This window comes from Bos javanicus, chromosome 16 (assembly GCF_032452875.1).
Source record: "Bos javanicus breed banteng chromosome 16, ARS-OSU_banteng_1.0, whole genome shotgun sequence".
Lineage (NCBI taxonomy): Eukaryota > Metazoa > Chordata > Mammalia > Artiodactyla > Bovidae > Bos > Bos javanicus.
Window position 1 is genome coordinate 22,260,023 of NC_083883.1, and position 13,434 is coordinate 22,273,456.

The following is a 13,434-nucleotide window of genomic DNA, read 5'->3' on the forward strand; positions in this document are numbered from 1 at the left end:
GCTCATCCATGTCCAACTCACTTGCGACCCCATGGAGTGGAGCCCTCCAGGCTTCTCTGTCCATGGGATTTCCCAGACAAGAAAACTGGAGTGGGTTACTATTTCCTTCTTCAAGGGATCTTCCCAACCCAGGGATTGAACCTAAGTTTCCTGCACTGGCAGGCAGATTCTTTACCACTGAACCACCGGGGAAGCCCAGTATATCCCTTACATCTTTATTTTTCAGCTGTAGTACGTTACAGCTTACATACAATAGGATGTTATCAGTGTGGTTTATTTTATAAAAATGTCATTTTAGTAACTTAAATTTTTTTAAAACAGCTAACACTTTCATATTGTACAAAATCCAAAATGCTTGAAAGTATGAAAAGTCATCCAACCACTCTTGTTTGTAAACATCATTACTCATTTTGAATAGGATCAGAAGTATGAAGCTCTCATGAATCCTTTCAGAGACACATTGTGCATATACAGCAAGCTGGCATATTTCCATGTTCGCTTTCCCATCCCCTCTCTTTTACAACAGAAATAGTGGAATCAATACACACTTTGCCTCTTAGCTTTTTTCACCTGTAATATCATGAAAATAATTTCACATCAGTCCATAAAGAGTTTCCACGCTCTTTTTCATGGCTGCCCAGTATTCCTTTCCCTTTTTATAGCTCTACCATGGTTGATGCGACGGTCCCCAAGCAATTGACCTTTATATCACTTCCAGCCCTTTGTTGTTGCAAACAACACAGCGCTGGATAACCTTCCTCTGTGTCACTTTAGACACATGCTTGGATGGGTGTCAGATACATTTTTAAGAGGTTGAATATCTGAATCAAAAAAGTGTGTGCTTTGTAATTTTGAAAGATACTTCCAGTTTAACTTCATAAATGTTGTACCAATTTATACTCCCACCAGCAATGTTTGAGAGTGTCTGTTTCCCAACAGCACTGCCAATAATAAATACCTTTGCATAACTGGAGCTTGGGATTGAAAAATGAGTATCATGATCTAATAAGATGAGCCAAGAATGAACTTCTTCCATTTGGATCTATCTTTCTTTGTAAAACACCTCTTTCCAAGCAATGACATGCCTTAAAATTTTGTGCTAAAATTAAGACCTTAAAACCAGACCTTCAAATCACTAAATTATAAAGCATTAACTGAAAATTTTCAGAACTAATGAAGCATGTTCAACCAGATTTCACATTACATGATGCTTTTCATATCATAAATAATAAATTTAAAATATTTTTGATATTTTTTATTTCATTCTTAACCCTTCTTAAAATCTATTTTTGTCAGTTATACATGCATGCACATGTGTATGTGTGTCTTTATAATAAACATACTATTAGTATTTCACAGTATTACATAATTTTTGAGTAAAAATTTTTACAAATGAGGGTACCCAATATTTTTTTGTTGACAGCATCTGAGCCAAAAACATTTTAAGGATCACTGACTGGTCTATATCATCTAGTGTTCATGAAATAAAATTTAAAATTAACAAGCATTTAAAATATGCAAAGTTTTCCTGTTTAACCTCTTTCCCCTGGCAACACAATTCTGTTTGAGAATCTGAGCATTAGTTTTACTTATGGTCAGTCAGGTTCCACCCAGAGTGCACTTCAAGTATTACTAGATTTCCAGAAGAAAAATACTTTTTCTCTCCTCAGAGAGGATTATAATGAAAAGTCTTTGGTCTTCACTCTGCCCTAAGATGATGAGTAGAAAAAAGAAAGCTGATTCTCTTCATTGTAATGATTCTACTCACGAGGACAGCGACGTTCAATGTCTTCCTGCATAAAAACTTCATGTATTGATCCCACAGCAGGCATTTTGCTGATAAGGAAGTCTTCCAAAAGCTACTCCTGAAGGCTGTGGCTCTGGCCAAGGCTTCCTTTCTAGCAGCAAATGCTTCTCTTCCTGGTGTTACTGAGTCCAAGCTTGTACTGCTCACTGCACCACAGGACAATAAATAGAAAGATGAGGTGTTAGGACAAGGAATAGCAGCTTTATTCAGAAAGCCAGCAGACCAAAGATGGTGGACTAGTGTCCCAAAGTTCAAATTCATCTTACCCAGTGTCCCAAAGTTCAAAGTTCATCTTACCCAAGTTCAAATTCAGGCTTCTTTTATACTGAAAGGTGAGGCTGTGTGATTAGTTGTTGCAAACTTCTTGGTGTTGGAAACCTTTGTCATTGCAGCTGTCCAAATAGATCTGGTCCTGTAAACCTCCAGTAAGACAGGTTATTCTCTATTTGGCAACTTTTTCCTCTATATATGAATGGGAAAGTGTTTATCTTTAAAAGGTCAGAGCCTTGAGAATGGAGTCTCCTGTACATCTCAGTCTAAAGGCAACATTCTTATTTTGTAACAGAAGTAGAAAACAAAGATTAAAGAAACAAATCTAATACAGAGTCAAATTTGTTCTTCTCTACTACACCTTGGACTATAAGGAGATCCAACCAGTCCATTCTGAAGGAGATCAGCCCTGGGATTTCTTTGGAAGGAATGATGCTAAAGCTGAAACTCCAGTACTTTGGCCACCTCATGCGAAGAGTTGACTCATTGGAAAAGACTGATGCTGGGAGGGATTGGGGGCAGGAGGAGAAGGGGATGCCAGAGGATGAGATGGCTGGATGGCATCACTGACTCTATGAACGTGAGTCTGAGTGAACTCCAGGAGTTGGTGATGGACAGGGAGGCCTGGTGTGCTGTGATTCATGGGGTCGCAAAGAGTCAGACATGACTGAGTGACTGAACTGAACTGAACTACACTGGCATCTGTGATCAACTTGATCACAGCTCCTACCAGAAATAAGTGTCTTGTTGCCTTGAACAGCTTATGGATTCCTCAGACTCTGGACAGCTAAGTACAATATCTCAGAGCATCGTAGAGAACACACCATGAAAAGCAGCCTTTTATGGTCTTAACTATTTTAAAATAGTTTTCCCGATTTTTAAAACTTGGATAACACAGAAAATAGTAAAGACAAAAATTAAAAGTGACCACAATGGAAAACATTTTTATTTACCATACTATCGCAATATTGTTAGCCTTTTACCATGATTCCTTCCAGTCTTTTCTCAGTATAAAATATAGCATTTGGTATAATGGGATTATATAACATGGCCAGTTTTACATTCTAATTTTTGTTCTTTATGTAATGACAAGATTGTTCTCCATGACATTAAAGGCATTTTCAAAATACTTTTTAAATAATGACTTAATAGACCATTGTATAGATGAATCTTATTTACCTATTCCACCTGTGTTGCAGTTCATTGGGTCGCAAAGAGTTGGACACGACTGAGCAACCGAACAACAAGAACAACCTGTGTTGGGTGTTTCAATTGTTGTCCAGTTGCTCAGTCATGTCTGCCTCTTTCCAACCCAATGGACTGCAGCACGCCACTATTCCCTGTCCTTCACCATCTCCTGAAGCTTGCTCAAAATCATATCCATTGAGTCAGTGATGCCATCCAACCAGCTCATCCTCTGTCGTCCCCTTCTCCTCCCACCTTCAATCTTTCCCTGCCTCAGGGTCTTTTCTAATGAGTTGGCTCTTTGCATCAGGTGGCCAAAGTGCTGGAGTTTCAACGTCAGCATCAGTCCTTGCAATGAATGTTTAGGACTGATTTCCTTTAGGATCGACTGTTTGGATCCTCTTGCTCTCCAAGGGACTCTCAAGAGTCTTCTCCAACACAACAGTTCAAAAGCATCAATTCTTTAGTGCTCAGCCTTCATGGTCCAACTCTCCCATCCACATGACTACTGGAAAAACCATAGCTTTGACTAGATGGACTTTTGTTGGCAAAGTAATGTTTCTGCTTCTTAATGCGCTGTCTAGGTTTGTCATAGCTTTTCTTCCAAGGATCGAGTGTCTTTTAATTACATGGGTGCAGTCACCATCTGCAGTGATTTGGAAGCCCAAGAAAATAAAGTCTGTCACTGTTTCCATTGTTCCCCCATGTATTTGTCATGAAGTGATGGGACTGGATGCCATGATCTTAGTTTTCTGCATGTTGAGCTTTAAACCAGCTTTTTTACTCTCCTCTTTCACCTTCATCAAGAGGCTCTTCAGTTCCTCTTCACTTTCTGCCATAAGGGTGGTGTCATCTGCATATCTGAGGTTATTGATATTTCTCCCCACAATCTTGATTCCAGCTTGTGCTTCATACTATAATTTTATCTAAGGAATGCCTTGGTATGATGAATCTTTGCTAACAAAAAGTTCAATTTCAGGTTGAGTCCTTAAGATGAATTCCTGAAAGTAGCCACATTGTATTGATATCTCTTAAGCCAAAGTCACTACATCTCTGCCAGAATTTGTCTCACCGTGCCCACATTCATTAACTGCATATTCATGGACTTTGAATAAATAATGCTGATTTGATAGGGAAAAAATGGTGACTTGACTCTTGTGATTTATATTTCTTTAATTGTCAATTAGATTGAAAACTTTTTATATGTAATTCTTAAATAATTTTTGTATAACAAAAGTAGTACAAACTCAGTGTCATAAATATGCAAACTAGAAGATTATAAATAAAAATCTTTTGTAATCTCACAGCTGAGAACTTGCACTCAATAATATTGCTTGTATTGTTCAAATTTTATTCCAATGAGAATCTATGTATACATATTTTATGTATGTTTGGATTATATAATATATATAATTTACAAGCCTGTTTTTTATTTATAGCATTTTCCCTGCCTCACAACTTCAATGTATTATCATTTATTTAAGCATTATCTCTCTGTTAAGCATCTAGTTATGAAATGTTATTACAAATAATTGTATTTTCTTGTTTTAAGTGGAATGTACTTGATTACAAATAAAATTGAATTTCAAAACACTTATTGACTGCTGTACTTCTGCTTCTACAGGTTATCAATTTATATCCCTCCCCTCATTTTCTAAGTGAAATTAATAGGTTTTTAAAAATGTATTTGTAGCAATTTTGTAGATTTTAAAGATATTACTTCCTTCTGTTATACTCAGTTATATTTATAATAAGTAGTTTTCCTATTTTGGTTGTTTGATTTTTTTATTTGCATTTCAGTTCAGTTCAGTCTTCCAGTCATGTCCGACTCTTTGCAACCCCATAAATTGCAGCACGCCAGGCCTCCCTGTCCATCACCAACTCCCAGAGTTCACTCAAACTCATGTCCATCGAGTCAGTGATGCCATCCAGCCATCTTATCCTCTGTCGTCTCCTTCTCCTCCTGTTCCCAATCCCTCCCAGCATCAGAGTCTTTTCCAATGAGTCAACTCTTCGCATGAGGTGGCCAAAGTACTGGAGTTTCAGCTTTACTGATCTCCTTTAGAATGGACTGGATGGATCTCCTTGCAGTCCAAGGGACTCTCAAGAGTCTTCTCCAACACCACGGTTCAAAAGCATCAATTCTTCAGTGCTCAGCTTTCTTCACAGTTTTATTTGCATTTATTGACATGCAAAAGCTTTATACTTTTATTTTGTCAAATCTATCTATACTTTCATTTGAGACTTTGTTTATCATTTTATGCATATAAAAAAAGTCTTTTTCAATTCAAACTCAGCTAAATATTCAGCAGTATTCTTCTATTGTGCGCAGTTGCTCAGTCATGTCCTACTCTTTCTGAACCCATGGACTGTAGCCCACCAGGCTCCATGGAAAATTTTTCCATGAAAAATATCCATGGAATTTTTCAGGTAAGAATACTGGAGTGGGTTGCCATTTTCTACTCCAGGAGATCTTCCCAACCCAGGGATCAAACCTGTGTTTACTGCATTGGCAGGTGGGTTCTTTACCACTGAGCCACCAGGGAAGCCCATTCTTCTATTTCAGGGGTTAGTAGTTATATATTTCACATCGAACTATTTAATTTATGTAGAACTTGTTTCAGAAGATAGAACTTTTTTTTTTCAAATAACAGCTTCCCAGATTTTTCTTTAGTTTGAGAACCTTCTTTCATACCGGGAAGTCATTATATAATAGCGGAACTCATGTATAGTTAAAATTATCCTTGAAAAATCCCTCATACACCTCCCCAAATCTTATATGCAGATAGAAAGTCTCCTATAAGTTCAGCACACAGCCACTATCTTCTCCAGTGTTGGAACAATGGATATTTTTAATGTAGTGCACAATTTAAATATCCTAGTTCAGGTTAGCATTCTTTAAGCTCTGGAATAACATGCAATGTGAGGGATCCTCACACTTTGGGCACCTCAAAGGACCGGAGACTTAAGAAACATGAGATTTGGGCTTCCCTGGTGGTCCAGTGAGTAAGAATCTGCCTTGCAATGCAAGGGACACTGGTTCGATCCCTGATCTGGGAAGACCCCACATGCCCCTGAACAATAAAGCCCCTGCACCACAAGTACTGAAGCCCACGTGCCCTACAGCCTGTGCTCTGCAACAAGAGAAGCCACTGCAATGAGAAGCCGTGCACTGCAATGAAGTGTAGCTCTTGCTCACTGCAACTAGAGAAAGTCCACGTGCAGCAACAAAGACCAGCACAGCCAAAACAAAATAAATTTAATTTAATAAATAAATCTTAAAAAAACGACAACAATACAAGGTTCCTCTATCTCTTTCATGCTCGCTCACTCTAGAGTATGTGGTCAAAGACTGGAATGAAAGACATGTGGAGAATCATTTGTTTTACATAAATTGTATACCCTCTCCACTTTAGTCTGTCTTTCTTTGTTTCTCACCTTCTATAGCCTGGAAAATCCATGGACAGAAGAGCCTGGTAGGCTGCAGTCCATAGGGTCGCTAGGAGTCGGACACAACTGAGCGAATTCACTTTATTTTTTCACTTTCATGCATTGGAGAAGGAAATGGCAACCCACTCCAGTGTTCTTGCCTGGAGAATCCCAGGGACGGCGGAGCCTGGTGGGCTGCCATCTCTGGGGTCGCATAGAGTCGGACAGGACTGAAGCGACTTAGCATAGCATAGCATAGTAACTTAAAACTACATTTGATGTGATGCTACTGTGTCTTCCCAGAAACCTGTTCAGATCCCTGAAGCTATGCGCTAGCCTAACCCTTCGGGGTATCATGTTTCTCTGCCCTCTTTTGTTCTTCTTGAGTTGGACCTCACTGTCTCCATTCTCAAAGGTGAATCCTAGTTGTTGCTTGGTCGCTAAGTTCTGCCCAACTCTTCTGCAACCTCATGGACAATAGACCGTCAGGCTCCTCTGTCCCTGGGATTTCCCAGGCAAGAATACTACAATGGATTGCCATTTTCTTCTCCTGGGAATCTTCCCAACCCAGGGATTGAACCTGCATCTCCTGTATTGCAGGTGGATTCTTTACCACTGAGGCACCAGGGAAGCCTCAAAGGTAAACCACAGCAGTCCCTAAAATTATCCTCCAAACCAAAGAGTTCCGTCCTGGAATCCATCACTTTCCCTAAGTGATGTCAGGTATCTGGAGAAGCTCTGTCCAAAGAAATTCATATTCAATTTCAAATTTCCTACAAGGCACATTTTTTTAAATAAAAAAAAAAACACATAAGTTTAATTTAAATAATAAATCTTATTTAATGCAATCATCTCAACATGTAAGCAACATAAAATAATTAGATATTTTTAACCTTTCCAAATCACTAAGTCCTCAAAATCTGATGTGTATTTGACACCTGCAGCACATCTCAGCATGGCTTAGCAATGTTTCAAGTGCTCAAGAGCCACATATGGCTAATGGCTACTGTAGTGAGCAAGGAGGATCCAAAGGGCTGGCTAACAATCCTAAATTCATCATGAAACTCAGCAGTAGCTGTATGTTTCATGTAAGTGTTCTGGATAGCCTATATTTTTCAAGCCACATTGAAAAGCTAACTCCTCAATAACCCCATGCTACACCATTTAGAAAGTAAGTCAGTAAAAATGAATGGCTGCTTATTTCTTTTTCTCACCTCCTCTTCTATGCAATCCATTTCTTTTCTCTGCATCCACATCCTTTAAATTCCATGCTTTCCACAATCTTATCACTTTGTGTGTTGGTAGCAGGCAGTTCTGAATCAAGGGAAATGAATGAGTCACTAAGATTCAAGAAAAGGGCCTCTCAGTGACAAATATGCATCAGAAACAAGACATCTTCTTTCCTTGATGGCTTACAATCTATTTTTCCCAATATGTATTTTTTTCTCCAAAAGGAAAATAGATATAATTTTATTTTTAACAGATATTTGTGAAAATCTGCATTTTCTGATTGCTACTTATTTTAAGTTTCTAAGTATTAGTAAACACAGAATATACACTTTCTATGATGGCTTTTTTTTAGGAGCATGCAAATGTGGCTTTTGCTAGCATTATTTTAAAGTGAGTAGAAAGCTCTCAGTAAACTTTAACATTACTCTGCAACATGTTTTGTTAGAAAAGCCTGTCATAGTATCTAAAATTGTGTAAATCATCAGTTTTTAATCTGGCAGGAAGTAGATAGTGGCCCATTAAACTTTCGTAATTAAATTTTCCCTGTACTCCCCCATAGAACCATTATCTGAGTTTTCTAATTAACACAAGAGGAGGGAGTCAATTCAGATTGATGGGATCTAGAGCCATCCCCTTTCATTTTAATGACCTTTAATAAACTTTTATTACTATTGATATTGATAATTATAATACACCCTTTAATTCTGCAATGTGATTCTAAGGACCTTTTCAAAAATTACAAAATTCATGGTTAAAGCTAGAGTAGGCAGAATTATTATATTGCCAGATGCTGAGCATTTAAGGCAGTGATTTTAGCAAGTCAGAAGGTATGTAGGTATCGTGTCCATGGCTTTTCCTTATCTCCACCCATAGTGCAAGACTTCATCCTTACACAGCCTCCGAATTTCAGAGCACAGCTTTCCTCCAAGACCGGAAATCAGGCTGAATTGGAAGGTATGTCAAAACAGTCCACAAGGAGCAAGGTGGAGTTTACTAAATTTGGTTTATTTTCAGTTGGAAAGGCATTGAGACCAAGAGGCTAGATGCCCAAGAGGATAAGTCATTAGGCAAGTTAGGCTGGTTTCCCAGAATGTTTTCATGCCATTTTGCCTGAGTTTTACATAATTCTACAACCTCTCAGAACTGCCTTTCCTGTCACTGGAACTGATCCTTCCAGGTGAGAATATGAACTTGCCGACATGAACACATAAGCACGGAGAAGAACACTTCCATCTTTTCATTTGCTTTGGAAGCTGGATCACTGGGAGGATAAGCACAGGGATCACATGTGTAGTAAAGGATGGAGCCTTTGTTGTTGTTTAGTAGCTCCTACGTATGTGTGTACCCGTTTGCTTCAGTCATGTCATACTCTTTGCAGTCCCATGGACTGTAGCCTGTCAGTCTCCCCTGTCCATGGCGTTTTCCAGGCAAGAATACTGGAGTGGGATGCCATTTCCTTCTCCAGGGGATCTGCCCCACCCACGGATCAAACCCGTGCTTTTCCTGCATCTCCTGCATTGGCAGGAGGATCCTTTACCACTGAGCCATCTGGAAAGACTGGGAAGACAAAGGATGGGGCTAGGATTTAGCTACGTTGTCACCCATCAAGCTATACTGTCTGCAGGATCACACTGGATGACCCATGTTGGACTTTTCATGCTTTGGTTAATGAAATCGAAAACTGTGAAATTGAAATCAATCAAACTCATGGTATTTAGGGGAGACTGACTCTGAGAGTCTCATAATCTCATCTATTAAGTGGGAATGAAATATATTTTATACCATAAAAATACTGTGAAGATTAAATGAGATAAGGTATATAACATGCTTCGCATAGTGCATGATCCAACAAATATTACCTCTCATTTTAATTATAATTATTGTTTCCATAATACCTCATTCAATTATAAATATTGTTTCCATAGTATCTCGTTTCTTCTTCTTTTTTTTTAACTTCACTTATTTGCTTTTTTAAAAAGTTCAGGTGCTTTGTAGTTTGATATCTCAGGATCTGGGAAAAAATGATATATCAGAAGTAATAGTCTAGACTTCCCTGAGAGAAGATGTAACAAGGATTTGCTCAAGATTACAAATATTTGATATAATCACTGGATTCAAAGATTTATAATCTAGCTGTTGCAGTAATCTAAGGATGAAGTATACGACTTGTTCTTCTATAACAGCAGAAAGAATAGGAAAGAAAGAAAAATCCAAGAGACTTAAATAGCAATAATCACAACAGTATTTCTTTCTAAATTTAATTTTCAGGGAAAATAGACATGTGTTAACTATTGATGGAAAAGCTCCATTTCATGGCATGTTGGACTATCTGGGATGAAACACACACTCTCAGTGAAACAACTAGAAAAGTCTGTGTTGGGGATGGGTGGGGTGGGGGAGTGTATAAAACAATATATTGGAGAGTGCAGAACTATGGTCCTTTAGAGAAAAAAAATAAATGAAATGAGCCATATGACTGCTCTGATTTTCTGTCTGGAGTCACTTGCAGACTGTGGAGCCATAAGGAGATCTCACAGAGAGCAAGGCAATTTCATTCAGTGGAGAAAACACAAATCAGAGTTTGAGAAGATGGTTGGAGAGGAGAGAGCTGTGTGGAGAAAGAGTTCCAGAAATATCTGTAAGGGCATATGAAATTTGTTGCTGAATACTAAACTACATGTGCATAAAGTAAAAGTCCACGAAGCCAGGCAAACACCTCAAGAGTTGCATGCCAAACGGTTCCTAGAGCTGCAGGGCTGAAAGTCACCTTCATCGGAGACTCCAAAGAAGTTGCACTTTAGTACTGATGCTAAACCAGTCCTAGCGTGAAGGATATTCTAGATAGGGGATTGACAGTGAATGGTCCAAGAACCAAATCCAGTCCACAACCTCTTTTTGTATGGGTCCCCAGCTAAGAGTGGTTTTTATCTTTTAAAGAGGTTTTAAGAAGAAGAAGATGATGGAGGAGGAGCAGAAGGAGGAGAAAGAGAAAGAAGGTATAGAATATATAACATTGATTGAGCATAATCTACCAAACAAAATACTACCTAGCTCTTCATAGAAAAAGTTTAAAGACCCAGCTCTACACCCACCTTAAAAAGTCTAGAAGGTAATCCTTGAAATAACCAAACTGATGTTCAGTTAATTCAAAGCATCCAACTGGACAAAGCCCAACAGTTAACAGTATACACTTCACAATTCTCAGCACCCAGTAAAAAGTTATTAGACATGCAAAGAAGTAGGAAAATGCTACCCATAACCAGAAGGAAAATCACTCAACAGAAACTGATTCAGAAATGATAGAGTTGATGAGACAGACAAGTATTATAAGCAGCTCTTATAAATACCCTCAAGGATTTATAGAGAGCACTAATGTAAAGAGAAAAGAATTAAGGAATATATAAGTAGACCAAATAGAACTTTGAGAGATGAAAAATACATATCCTAAATGAGAACTTCACTATGTGGGATTCATGGTAGGTTAGATTCTGCAGAAGAAAAGATTGGTGAATTTGTGTACATGTCAATAGAAGTTATCCAAACTGTACAAAACAAACAAAAAAAGCCTGAAAAAAATGAATAGAACTTCAGTAACTTATAGAACATAGGAAACAAATCAATATATGTGAAGATAGAATCCCAGAAAAGAAGGAAAGAGAGAACAAAAAATAGGTAAATAAATAAATAATGGTTAAAAACGTTCCAACTTTGATGAAAATATATATATACTTATTGATTCAAGGACCTCAATAAACCCCAAACAGGTTAAATACAAAGAAACCATACCAAGACAAATCATAAGCGAATTGCTAAAAATCTGTGAGAAGAGAAAACATTAACACAGTCAGAAAAAAAGACCTATTACATATAGAACTAAAATAGGAATGACAGAAAACCTCTTGTCTCAAACTGTGCATATTCTGAAAATACACACACACACACAATTGTCAACTAGAATCTTTATTCACTGAAAGCATCTTTTGAAAATGAACGTTTATGCCAGCAGTGAACAATTGGAATTTGAAACTTTAAAAGTACCATTTACAATAGCACCCCACAATTAAATACTTACATATGAATGTAGCAAAATATTTACAAGATACATATACTGAAAATAACATCTTGATCAAAGAAATCAAAGTAAGTATAAACAAGGAGGAGATACTAGGTGGATTCATGGATGGTAGACTCAATATTGTCATAACATCATTTCTGCCCAGCATGACCTTCAGATCTAGTGCAACACCCCTCAAAGTCCCAGTAGGCTCTTTTGTAAATACCATTAAAATGATTATAAAGTTTATACACAAAGGCAGAAGACCTAGAATAGTCAACACAACACTAAAGAAGAACAAATTGAAGGACTTATATGACCTGATTTCTAGCTATCAAGTTATGAAAAGACATGAGTGAATTTTTAAATGTTATGTTTCTCAGAAGTCTGCATACTATGATTCTGATTATATTCTGAAAAGGCAAAGCTATAAAGACAATGAAAAAAAATCAACAGTTGCAGAGTATTTGGCAGTAGAGGAGGGAGGATAGGATAAATAAAGCATAGGGAACTTTTTCAGAGTGGTGAAACTATTCTGTAAATACCATAACTGCGGATACACTATGCTATGCATTTTTCAAAAGCCATTTAACTTTACAGTTCAAAGAGTGAACATAACATATAAAAATTATTTTAAGCCACTTAGAAGGTTGGGAGAACCTTTTTATCACATCAAGCTGTGTATGTGTGTTAGTTGCTCAGTTGTGTCAAATTCTTTGCAACCCCATGGGATGTAGCCCACCAGGCTACTCTGTCCATTGGATTTTCCAGGCAAGAACACTGGAGTGGGTTGCTATTTCCTTCTCCAGTGGATCTTCATGACCCAGGGGTCAAACCTGGGTCTCCTGCATTGCAGGCAGACTCTTTACCATCTGAGCCACCAGGAAAGCCCCCAAACAAGCTAGCTGTATTACAAACATAGGCAACAATCTCACTAAAGAGGGTGGAAGGAAATGTGCTGACCCCAGCAACTTTAGAAATAAGCATGGTCTTTAAAACTGAAAATAAATTGTACATAACCACTGTACTCTAGTTGATAAAGTTGTACCTCACTGTTGGAGTGGGAGCTTGCAGGACAGAAAGAAGAGGAGGCTAGAATAATCCATGTGGTAATGAATTAGAGATGTTCACATGAATTACTTTATCTTAAATATAGATACAAATCTTTAAATATAGAAATGTTTATGCTGCTGCTGCTGCTAAGTCGCCTCAGTCAGGTCTGACTCTTAGCGACCCAATGGACTGCAGCCCACCAGGCTCCTCCATCCATGGGATTTTCCAGGCAAGAGTACTGGAGTGGGGTGCCATTGCCTTCTCCGAGAAATGTTCATAGGTATGTATTTCAGTTCAGTTCAGTTCATTCGCTCAGTTGTGTCCGACTCTTTGCAACCCCATGAATCGCAGCACACCAGGCCTCCCTGTCCATCACCATCTCCTGGAGTTCATTCAAACTCACGTC